Here is an 11,629-nt window from a genome sequence, read left to right as displayed (position 1 = left end):
ACCTGAGAAACGGGGGCCGGAGTGTGAAGGGTGGTCCTCGGCCTTTCTTAAGTAGCCACAGTTTATTCCCCTACAACACTGATCTTATTATTCTTCAGAAACTAGGTGAAAGCCCTTTTGTACTTTTATAAAACTAGTAATTTGTATAAGCACAATTTCATTAAAAAAAAATTGGAGGGGGAAAAAACCAATAAGCCATAGTAAAGAAGTGATTATAAACTGTCATTCTTAGATCATATAATCTGACAACAAACAAACCAGTACAGACCCTGGTGTTGGTCCTGGGTCTCCAGTTTTTATACTAACACGGGTGCCAGGAGTTCTGCCTGCCCCACGACCTGGAAACAGCAGACGCTGAACATGTCTGTGTCATTTTGACATTTCTGGGAATATTTCATCTTGAATAAAAAGGAGAAACATGAAATAAGAGATGCTAAATCCTACATATCTTTATCCAAAACCCAAGAGAAAAGCAAAAATACATTTTTTATTTTTTTATTTATTTATTTTTTTTGTGGTACGCAGGCCTCTCACTGTTGTGGCCTCTCCCGTTGCGGAGCACAGGCTCCGGACGCGCAGGCCCAGCGGCCACGGCTCACGGGCCCAGCCGCTCCGCGGCATGCGGGATCCTCCCGGACCGGGGCACGAACCCGTGTCCCCTGCACTGGCAGGCGGACTCGTAACCACTGAGCCACCAGGGAAGCCCAAAAATACATTTTTTAATATTTCTATTATAATCACTTTTTTAAACGGGAGGGTGTAAACACCAAGTTGGGCATTATTCAGAAACGTGCTTGGGCCTGACTGGCTGAAGGTTAGGTCAATCTTAGCTGCATTTTCACAGTCAAACCTATTGTTGCACACTCAAGTCAGTGTGGTAAACGAAATATTCAGGAAGAAAAATCATAGTATTAGTTTCCTACTGCTGCTAGAACAAATTAGTACAAACTTAATGGTTTAAAACATGCACATTTATCCCTTTATGGTTCTGGAGCTCAGAAACGGAAAGGGGTCTCTCTGAGCTAAAATCAAGGTGCTGGCAGAGCCGTGTCCCACGGAAAACCCATTTCTTGCCTTCTCTTGCTGCTGGAGGCTGCCCACCTTCCTCGGCTCCCGGGACCCTCCCCCTTCAAAGGCAGCCCTGACCACCAAGACTTTCCCGCCCCCCTCTCCCTGGTTCCTCCACTCACTCATAAGGACCCTGATGACACCGGGCCCACCTGGGTGATCCTGGCTGACGGCCCACCTCGCGGTCAGCTGATAAGCAACGTTTACCGCTGGCCTAAGGCAGTCACTTTTTCTGGGGATTAGGACTTGGACATCTTTGGGGCCTCACCCCGATGCCCACAGGTGGGTTACTGGTCTTCACAGGGTTCTGCACAGGCAGATGATCCTGTGCCTTCGTCCAGTGTGGGGACAAAAGCAAAGCTTTGCCACTGAGCCACCGACGCCGCCCACTGGCAGCAGGACTGTCCCGACTTGCGCCACCTGTGAGTTCTACCCCACTGGAGCTCCAGGCTCCCACCCAAAGGACCCCTGCATCCCCACTCCTCGCCACCATCTACTCAGCTCGCACAGGCACTTCTCGCTGGTGCCCCTCGACCCCCGGAACTCTCCGTCCAGCCCCTCTGTCCCTCTGAGCCACTGTCGCGGTTACAACCTTTAATTTATTACCAAGTGACTTCAGGGGCGCCTCTCCGAGCTGGACTGTAATCTCCGTGGGGGAGTGCGGTTCTGTTCCGTTTCCCATCGGAGCTGGGACACAGTTCCAAGAGCCCACGCTTAGATGGTGCTCCGGGAATGTTTGCTGAAGGAACGAGCTTCCCACTGAAAGAAAACGAGATGGGAGGAGGTTTACAGAGGACGGTGAACAGCAGGAGACACAGGTTTGATGACTGAAGCTGACGTTATCAGGATGCAGGATCTACCCAACAGTGCCTCTGCTTTCATCAGTGGAAACCGTTCACAAGACCGTGGTGAAGGGGCCAGACCGACAGGCTCAGCCCCAGCTCGCCCGCCCGCGGCAGACCCTTAAGCCCCGTGCCTCCTTGTTTTCTCTTTTGCAAAACACGGTAGTGGTACCTGCCCCACCCCCCACCCCCACCCCCACCCCCCCGGCAGTGTAGTGACGGCCGAGTGCACGGTGATCGGTCTTCTTCGGACCTGGGCAGAGCCCGGTGCGCTGTGAGTGTCCCCGAGAGCCACACACTGTCCTCGTCAGCACAGCTGTCAGAAGTCCCCACGCCGATGCCACAGCACAGCCGTCACCCGTGGACCGGCCAGGAACTGGAGTTCACTTGGAAAAGAGGGATGGAAATGTTTTTTAAAGCACGTCAAGGTGGTTTATATAATGTCATTTAATTAACCCTTCAAAAAAGGACCTAACGTCAAGAGTCTCTAAATTGATCTCTAAGTCTAAGGGTCACTAGTGGGCAAAACGAAGGTGTGAGGACATCGTACCTCACACGTCCTCACTTAACCTTAACCTTAACTTTCGTTTTGCTCACTAGTGACCATTAGAGGTTTAGGGATCCCCGACCCTAATTTAAGGTTCATTTCAATAATAATAACAAGTCGTCAAGAGCGAACAATCTATTACTTCAAGAGAGGTGTTAGTAAATTTGCTGAGTGGAAATGAACTTACGAAGTCATCAGGGACAGAATGAACTGCCCGGGGGCAGGGGAGCCGCAGGCCTGTCCAGGCCTCGTGGCAGATCACAGGGGCCTTGGGAGAAGAACTCCCAACAGTTTCTCCATTTTATTGGAGAAGCATGAGGAGAGATGATTCTAATTAGAAAAGAACAAAATGCTGAAGGTCACATACGATACAAGATACTGCATGTAGGGCTAATTAGCGCTTTAAAGAAGAAGCCACCTGTCTAAGCAGTAGACAGTGAGAGCTAACTCCACAATAATCATCTCTGACTCTAATTGGAGAGCTACCCTTTGGAAGCAGAGCTCAGAGAAACAATTTGCAGATAACATCAAAAGAGATTTAATCATATGCCTTCCTATTTGAAAATGTTAGCTGCCACTGTGCAGACATATAATCACTCATCTACCATAGGAAAGATAGAAAACTCAGCCCACCCACTATTTCTTCTTCTCTGCAAAAAATATTTTTTCTCTGATGGCTCGTTTTCTAACCAAGAAACTTACTGCTTATGTGGTGGCTTATTTTCTGCCGCTAAAGTATTAACTGTTCAAAAGTCTTGAGGTGAAAATATGGAAGAGCGGACTCCTGGGCTCTCTCAACATCACTGTACAGGAAGCTGGGAAATGGAACCTAGTTTGACAACTTTGGGAATCAGGGGCAGGAAGGGGAAGGAGCCAAGGAAGCATGAACGCCCAGGGTCTCCCGCACCCCAGGGCCGCCTGCCCCTCACCCCATCTGAGCATCCTGTCCCTGCCACACACCGAAGGCAAAGAGCAGGGCAGGGAAGAGAAAGCGGTAGAGTCTCGGGGACCCGTCATGCATCAGGGATGAGGGACTGGCCAAATCCATGCATCGCTCGGCTGGGGATGCCTACCCCTATTTGAACTGGTCGTGGACTCTGGCTCTGCCCCAGAGGTAGGGGTGCAGGGGGGTTCCCTGGGCTGATGGGCCTGAGAAGGGGGAGCTGAGACCCCTCTCACATGGCGGGAGGTAAAACTGAAGGCCAGTGTGCGCGCTAGTTCTTTGGCCTATGACCCAGGCTTTTAGCTAAGAGTCGGCCAAGGGGAGGTGGGCGGGGAGGGTGTGGCCACTGTCACCCTGTGTGAGTTAGGGGATCCTGCAGGGGACGACAGCAAACCCAGGTGGTGTCGTGGTCTCTCTGCAGCTCAGCCCTGTCCCTGCCCCCACAGGCCTTCAGGACCAGGCTGGCTCAGCAGACCCGCTTCCCTCAGAGATGAATGCTGATTGCCCGGAGTCAGCTCGAGGCCAGGTGGAGACATGCTGCCCAGCTGGGCGGGGAGAAGATGTTAGGCAGACGGGGAACGTACAAGAGTCATGGACGTGAGGGACAAGCACGACAGTCAGTTATCACTACTCTTCTCAAAAGTTCACTGGAGAACAAGCCTTTGCAGTAAAATAAAAAATAAAAACCATGAGTTATAAGGGATGAGAGAAAACAAAGCTATCATTTTCTTGCAGATGATACGATTGTCTACCTATAAAATCCAAGAGAATCTATGAATAAACTACTCAGATTAATAAAAGTTTAGGGCTTCCCTAGTGGTGCAGTGGTTAAGAATCTGTCTGCCAATGCAGGGGACACGGGTTCGAGCCCTGGTCCAGGAAGATCCCATGTGCCGCGGAGCAACTAAGCCCGTGCGCCACAGCTACTGAGCCTGAGCTCTAGAGCCCGCGAGCCACAACTACTGAGCCCGTGTGCCACAACTACTGAAGCCCGCATGCCTAGAGCCCGTGCTCCGCAACAAGAGAAGCCACCGCAATGAGAAGCCTGCACACTGCCACAAAGAGCAGCCCCCGCTCGCTGCAACTAGAGAAAGCCCATGTGCAGCAACGAAGACCCAATGCAGCCAAAAATAAATAAATTTATTAAAATATACAATAAAAAAATAAAAGTTTAGCAAGATTTGCAGAGGACAAGAGCAATGCACAAAATTCATATCATTTCTTTACAGGAGCAATAACCAGGTGGGAATTATAATTTAAACTGCATCACTCATAGTCACAGCAAAATCTATAACATTCATAGTTGCGGCAAAATCTAACAAATGTACAAGATCTTCACAGAGAAAACAACAAACATGTTATTAAAAGATATAAAGGAAGAATTTAATAAATGGGGAAACATTTCATGGTTAGAAATTTTATCCGATTTCGTGGATAGAAAGATTCAATTTTGTAAGTGAATTCTCCAAAATCTTTTAATTCAATGAAAACTCAATCAAAACTCCATCAAAATATATGGGGAACTTAAAAAACTGATTTTAGAGAATATGCATAACGAAATAGCTTAAGAAATGCTTGGGGGCTTCCCTGGGAGCTTCCCTGGTGGCGCAGTGGTTAAGGATCTGCCTGCCAATGCAGGGGACACAGGTTTGAGCCCTGGTCCGGGAAGATCCCACATGCCGCAGAGCAACTAAGCCCGTGCGCCACAACTGCTGAGCCTGCGCTCTAGAGCCCGCGAGCCACAACTACTGAGCCCGAGAGCCACAGCTACTGAGCCTGCATGCCACAACTACTGAAGCCTGCACGCCTAGAGTCCATGCTCTGCAACAAGAGAAGCCACCGCAATGAGAAGCCCGCACACCGCAACAAAGACCCAACGCAGCCAAAAATAAATAAATAAAATAAATTTAAAAAAAAAAGGAATGCTTGGAATGATACACTACCTGGAATTGGCTTCAAAAGAATCTGGGGCAGGGGTGGGGGGACCAAGGGGGAGGCGTAGATGAAACCAGATCGGGTGTGAATTGATTATCACTGAAGCTGGGATTGGGCTATCCTATTGGGTCTACTTTTGTATGTTTAAAATTTTCTATAATATAAGGTTAAAAAAGTTTGAGAAGGAAAAATATCAAAAACTCTTTTTTTGAGAAAAAGCCAAATTGGGAGAATTTACAAGAAAGTGAATATATCAAAGGTACAGTCATAAAGATTGTGACAACAGTACAGCAGTAGAAAAATAGACCAAGGGAAAAGAAGAGCTCAGAAGCAGTCTTGTGTGTATTTGGGAATTTGGTAATCTGACGGTGGTGGCGTCACAGGTCAGTAGGAAACACGCACATTCAATATATAACGTGGGGAGACTGGGTCTCTCTATCAGGAAAACCTGTTGAACAAGATTCCTGCTTTACGAATAAGACAAAATTAAAGCCTAAACGTGACCAACCAAAAACTAGGAGGATGAAATATAGGTAATATAGGATTTTGTGATCATGAACATAGTGTGAAAAGAGGAAGGGGCAGAATAATTAATGCAGCATGGCACCACTTAATGTAAAATAACACTTTCAAAAACAAGTTTGTATAATGGACACATGTACATATGTAAATTTTTTTAAAAGGAATATAAAAATACAAACCACTAAACTGTTTACCACTGGGTGAGTGAGGACAGGCCTCTGTGTTGTTCGTAAAGGATTCCTAAGCTATATCTATTATGTATTTTTTCTTTTAAAAGGATTAGAAACAAGTATGACAAAATATATAGTTAAATTTGGGTTATGGAAACACAATGTGTTTTGTAAAAATTCTTTATACTTTTCCTGTATCTTTAATTTTTTTTCAAAATTGCAAAAAGACAAAGAAATAAGAAATCATTCAAAGAAATAACATCACTAAACAAACTTAGAGTCAAGACAAGCTCTCCTAGGAAAAAAGCAGAAGGAAGAGCAGTAAGGGCTCCAAGGAGAGACTGCAGGACAAGGACAGAGGATCAGGAGTGGATGAAGGAGGAAGAAGCCAGGAGGTGAAAGCTCCAACAGAAGCCATCAGAAGTAGGAGAAGCAGGTGGGAAATGCTGTCCTGGACACGGGGAGCAAACCTGAAGTCACTCAGGATGCTGGGCATGCACAGTGCAAAGCGGTTAAGTGACTCGGGGGCCAGGGAATGATGTGGAGACGATGGGAAAATAACGTGTATATAACTGGTGCTCCTAAAGAGAAAAACCAGAAGAAATAAAAGAGAAAAAATTAAAGATATGAGTGCATAAAGGTATCTTTAAAAAATGAAAAATTTTAATCTTTTGGTCTTATGTTCCAAGAAGAAAAAGTGATACAAGAAGATGGATATAAAATACCTTGATTAAGTAACTCAACTTCAAGAGAGAGAAAGACCCCTGGTTTCTAGAAGGGAAAATATCAAAGGCAGGAAGAGGTCCACAAGCCAGAGCCAGGGGAGGGGCCTGGGGGTGCCGGGCCGAGGGAGGGGGTCTGTCATAGCCGCTGGCTGGCTCACACAAGAGGGCGGGGTCCTTGTGGGCCTTGGGCAGGGACAGAGGTGATCCACACCCAAGGAACCAGCTTAAGGGAGCTTCTCCAATGCTTAATCATGGGTCTGCATGCCTTGCATTGGATCAAACTCCGTAGGAAAGCTCAGGAAGGGCCCCTAAGGGGCACCAGCTAATCTTTCAATTACTGACAAGACTGGACCAGGGAGCTTAACTGATTTTTCCAATACTCCACAGCTGATTAAAGAGAGCCAGAACTCCTTTATTGGAGTTCTTAATCTGCTGCTCTTTGTTGGAAAGATCAAATGTATAATATTTGTAGTTTTCTCCATTTATTTTTTAAAATAATGTATTTTAAAAATATTTTATATCCATATATTTACACATAGATTATATATCATATAAAATATTTGTATAATATATAATATATAACTATATAGAATACTATATACTATATATAGTATAGCTATATATTATGGTTATAACATATGTAACTATAATACTATATACTATTATTCTATATATACAAAATATTTTATATTCAATATATTTTATATACAATACAGTATACATTATATTGTATATATAGTATTCTACATATTATATAGTATATATGGAATATTTAATACATTCTATATGTCATATACCATATGTAATATATATTATAATTACATACTAAATACTAGATAATACAAATTGTTACATAATTACATAATCTGCTACAGAAGTATACATACGTACATAACTATATATACATACATAACTATACATATGATAAGCTAAAATATATAACGCATGTCATACACACGCATAACTGAGAACAATGTCAGCGACTCACCTGGTGGTGCCCTCCTTGCTGACTCGGCCAGAGGGCATTTCTGCGTCTGCATCTTCTTCCTTCTATTCTTCAGCCGTCTCAGTACCTCCGACCCCTCCCCAGGAGGCTCTTCCGCAGCCTCCTGTCTCCCAGGGTTACACTAGCTCCATCCGTGACAAGACCGCGTTTGTATTTTCTCATTTGTGGCACTTCTTTCTCTTTCCTACGACGTTACAGTACATCAAGCTTGGAGCACCGTTTCCCCAGGGGTCACTCCCCCGTGGCCTCTGCGGGACATTCTGTGGCACTTGGCACTCGACCACATTGTGCGGACTGAGGTGCTTCTCCTCTGTGCCTTCGGAATTGCGCTTCACAGGTTGCGGAAAAATCCTACTTAAATAAACTCTGTGAGGCTGGTATTCAAAGCAGGAAGCAGCTGCGGCTGAAACTTCCTACCGGCAGATCATCTGTTTAAACAGCAAGAAGCAGCCTGTGAAATCGAAAGTAAACGCAAAGATGCCTTTGGACAATGTATCAAAGGGACTGAAAACCAATCCTGCTGAATCCTTCTAAACGGTGCATCTCCCCGGCAGGAACGCAAGCTGCCAATTAGGGAAACATAAGACAAACACAATCTCTCGGGGCTGCCGGTGAAGGGGCACAGGTGTATTGAATGAGACCTTCGAAGGGGAAGCCAGTTGCAGGCCTAACATCTCCGTGGGCAGAACAGGGAGAAGCCAGCACCCCAAGGGGAGAGAATGCCAGGAAGTGCCAGAATTATGCAAACGGTCCGGGGGAAGCTAAAAACAGACCTTCACAGTTAACCTCCTGTCAGGAAGCCCTTGGGTCTCCTAACAGAATCAACACAGTTGCCCTGCCAGGCACCTGAGAGCATCTGGTCTGAGGTGGGAGCAGCGAGGCTCAGCCGGTGCCGGGCTCCCCCCTCCAGTGCTGGGTACCATGTACGGTTCGGCTCCGGCCTCTAACGTCCCTCCCCACCTCCCCCTCCCCAGCCCTGACACCCACCGTTCCAGTCCCTGATCCCATGAATCCAAAACCTGGGTTCTGCGTTGCCAAGGTCTAGGGTCAGGCCCGCTCCGTTTGCACTCACCCTCTTTCCTTTCTCGCTCCTCCTGAGCCGAGCCGTGCTCCTCTCCCTCCCGGAAGCGATGCATCGAGGGTGCAAGCTCCCCAGGCCCGGAAGACCCACGACCAGGAAGCGACCCTGGAGACGAGAACCTGAACTTGTCTCAAGAAAGCAGAGAGGCCCCAGGAGGCGGTGGGTGAGCCCAGTGGGGGAGCCTGCCGGCAACACGAACCTCGGCAACGCTAAACTGCAGCCAGGCGGGGCTTTCTGGTGCCGGGGCCTCCTTCCTCTGCTGGCGCTTGGACCATCCAGATGTTTCTGTTCGTCCTCTTCGATCTTCTGCTCCCTTTCGAATCATCCCATTCTCGCCAGCCCTCCAGTCGAGGCTGAGATTTGAAGCTTCCTTCCTCCTGGACCATCCAGCTTGAATCCCGTGATGCAAAGAGCAGGTGCCGTTCTCTGGTGTTGCCCGCTTCCTGGGGGTGCTGCTGGTGACCTTGTTCAGCCAGAAGATATGCTTTGTGAGGGCTCAAACTGAGGCTGAGTATTTTCTGTGTATCAATATAAGGACCTGTCTGGTCTGGACCGTACTTCTTGTGACTCGGAGCTAATGGGCAATTACAAAGCCCGTAATTACACTTAGAAACTGGATGCCGTTCCTTAGAGTTTTCAAAGCTTGGCCCCTGATTGGTTCCAGGTCAGGAAGACATGTTAAATGTTTATAATATGCTTAGTTTCAAGCAAAATTAACCCGCAAAATTGACCTTGAGGCAGTAAACTGCTAACCTTGAAAAGCACTCTTTTTTTTTCCCTCTCAGAATGGGGAGCTCCGACAGTACGTTTTTCCAATAGATATTTCTCAGCTCTGAGAAGGTACATCAAGTGTGTAAGTCAGTATGTACAGTTTGGGCTGCTGATTTCCATCCACTGACGTATAGTAAGTTACAATTTCTATAATTAAGACATTGAAGAATGGCTTAGCATGGCCTGTTTTTGTTGTAAAAATCCAGTTTCATGAAATTTGTGTGAGGAAAAGTAACAAGAGAATTTAGTGTGTTCTTCAAGCTTTAGTTCCTGGCGCAACTGGTCTTACATGGATGGAGCGGGCAGGGGTTTGTGGATGTTTCCCTTTGTGGGCCACACAGCTGTGCTCATGACTCAGCTCAATTGTTACGGCAGAAGAGCGGGTAATTCTTAGATGAGCGGCTGTGGCTGCGTTTCATTAAAACTTTATTTACAAAAGCAGATGATCACTGAATTTGGCCTGTGAAAATTTATAATTTGCTAATTATAAATTATAATTTGCTAATTCCTGACCTAGAGATTTTAAATATTTACTTAATTCCATTCAACAGAACAGGCCCTGGGCTAAGTAATAATGAGGGAAAAATGAGAAAGACAATTCAGAGTTTATCAGGAGATGATAGTTCTAATTCAATTTCTTTCTTTCTTTTTTTTTTTTTTTCGGTACGCGGGCCTCTCACTGCTGTGGCCTCTCCCATTGCGGAGCACAGGCTCCGGACGCGCAGGCTCAGCGGCCATGGCTCACGGGCCCAGCCTCTCCGCAACATGTGGGATCTTCCTGGACCGGACTGGGGCACGAACCCATGTCCCCTGCCTCGGCAGGCGGACTCTCAACCACTGCGCCACCAGGGAAGCCTTTTTTTGTTTTTGTTTTTTAGGTCACACTCTGTGGCGTGCGGGATCTTAGTTCCGCAACTGGGGATTGGACCCGTGCCCACGGCATTGAGAGTGCAGAGTCTTAACCACGAGACTGCCAGGGAAGTCCCTCCAATTCAATTTCTTAACTGGAACTATTTAAAACAAAATATTTTCTTGGATCAGTCTCCTAAGGCAAAAGAAATAAAAGCAAAAATGAACAAATGGAACCAAATTAAACTGAAAAGCTTTTGCACAGCAAAGGAAACCATCAACAAAACAAGAAAACAACCTACAGAGTGGGAGAAAATATTTGCTAATGATGTGACCGACAAGGAGTTAATCTCCAAAATATACAAACAGCTCATACAACTCAATACGGAAAAGACAAACAACCCATTCAAAAAATGGGCAGAAGACCTGAATAGACATTTCTACAAAGAAGACATACAGGTGACCAACTGGCACATGAAAAGATGCTCAACATCGTTAATTATTAGAGAGAAGCAAATCAAAACTGCAATGAGATATCACCTCACACCAGTCAGAATGGCGATCATCAAAAAGTCTACAAATAACCAATGCTGGTGAGGATGTGGAGAAAAGGGAATCTTCCTACACTGTTGGTGGGAATGTAAATTGGTGCAGCCACTATGGAAAACAATGGAGGTTCCTCAAAAAACTAAAAATAGAGCTACCATATGAACCAGCAATTCTACTCCTGGGTATGTATCTGGAAAAAAATGAAAACACTAATTCAAAAAGATACATGCACCCCAATGTTCACAGCACCACTATTTATAATAGCTAAGACATTGAAGCAACCCAAGTGCCCATCAACAGATGATTGGATTAAGATACACACACACACACACACACACACACACACACACACACACACACACGATGGAATATTACTCAGCCATAAAAAAGAATGAAATAATGTCATTTGCAGCGACATGGATGGAGAATATTATATTTAGTGAAGTAAGTCAGAGAAAGATAAATATTGTATGATATCATTTATATGTGGAATCTAAAAAATAATACAAATGAATCTATTTGCAAAACAGCAATAGACTTCCACATAGAAAACAAACCTGTGGTTACCAAAGGGGAGAGGGAAAGGGGGAGGGACAAATTAGGGGTATGGGATCAACAGAT

The 11,629-nt window shown here is 45.8% G+C and overlaps 2 long non-coding RNA genes across 2 annotated transcripts; both read right to left on the bottom strand.

The window, feature by feature from the left end:
* Window positions 1–520: 520 nt before the first annotated feature.
* On the bottom strand, window positions 521–4,511 carry LOC114484497 (uncharacterized). The gene is made up of 3 exons (XR_003677480.2): window positions 3,160–4,511; window positions 2,164–2,296; window positions 521–1,827 (listed from the first exon to the last, which is right to left on the bottom strand). It is a non-coding gene; the product is annotated as an uncharacterized lncRNA (long non-coding RNA).
* A 1,636-nt stretch (window positions 4,512–6,147) lies between these two features.
* LOC102978750 (uncharacterized) lies at window positions 6,148–10,322 on the bottom strand. The gene is made up of 3 exons (XR_003677478.2): window positions 8,831–10,322; window positions 7,741–8,209; window positions 6,148–6,608 (listed from the first exon to the last, which is right to left on the bottom strand). It is a non-coding gene; the product is annotated as an uncharacterized lncRNA (long non-coding RNA).
* Between the last annotated feature and the right edge of the window lie 1,307 nt (window positions 10,323–11,629).

This window comes from Physeter macrocephalus, chromosome 20, assembly GCF_002837175.3.
Source record: "Physeter macrocephalus isolate SW-GA chromosome 20, ASM283717v5, whole genome shotgun sequence".
NCBI classification, from domain to species: Eukaryota; Metazoa; Chordata; class Mammalia; order Artiodactyla; family Physeteridae; genus Physeter; species Physeter macrocephalus.
The sequence above is the reverse complement of the archived record's forward strand: the minus strand, read 5'-3'. Positions and strand labels throughout refer to the sequence as shown.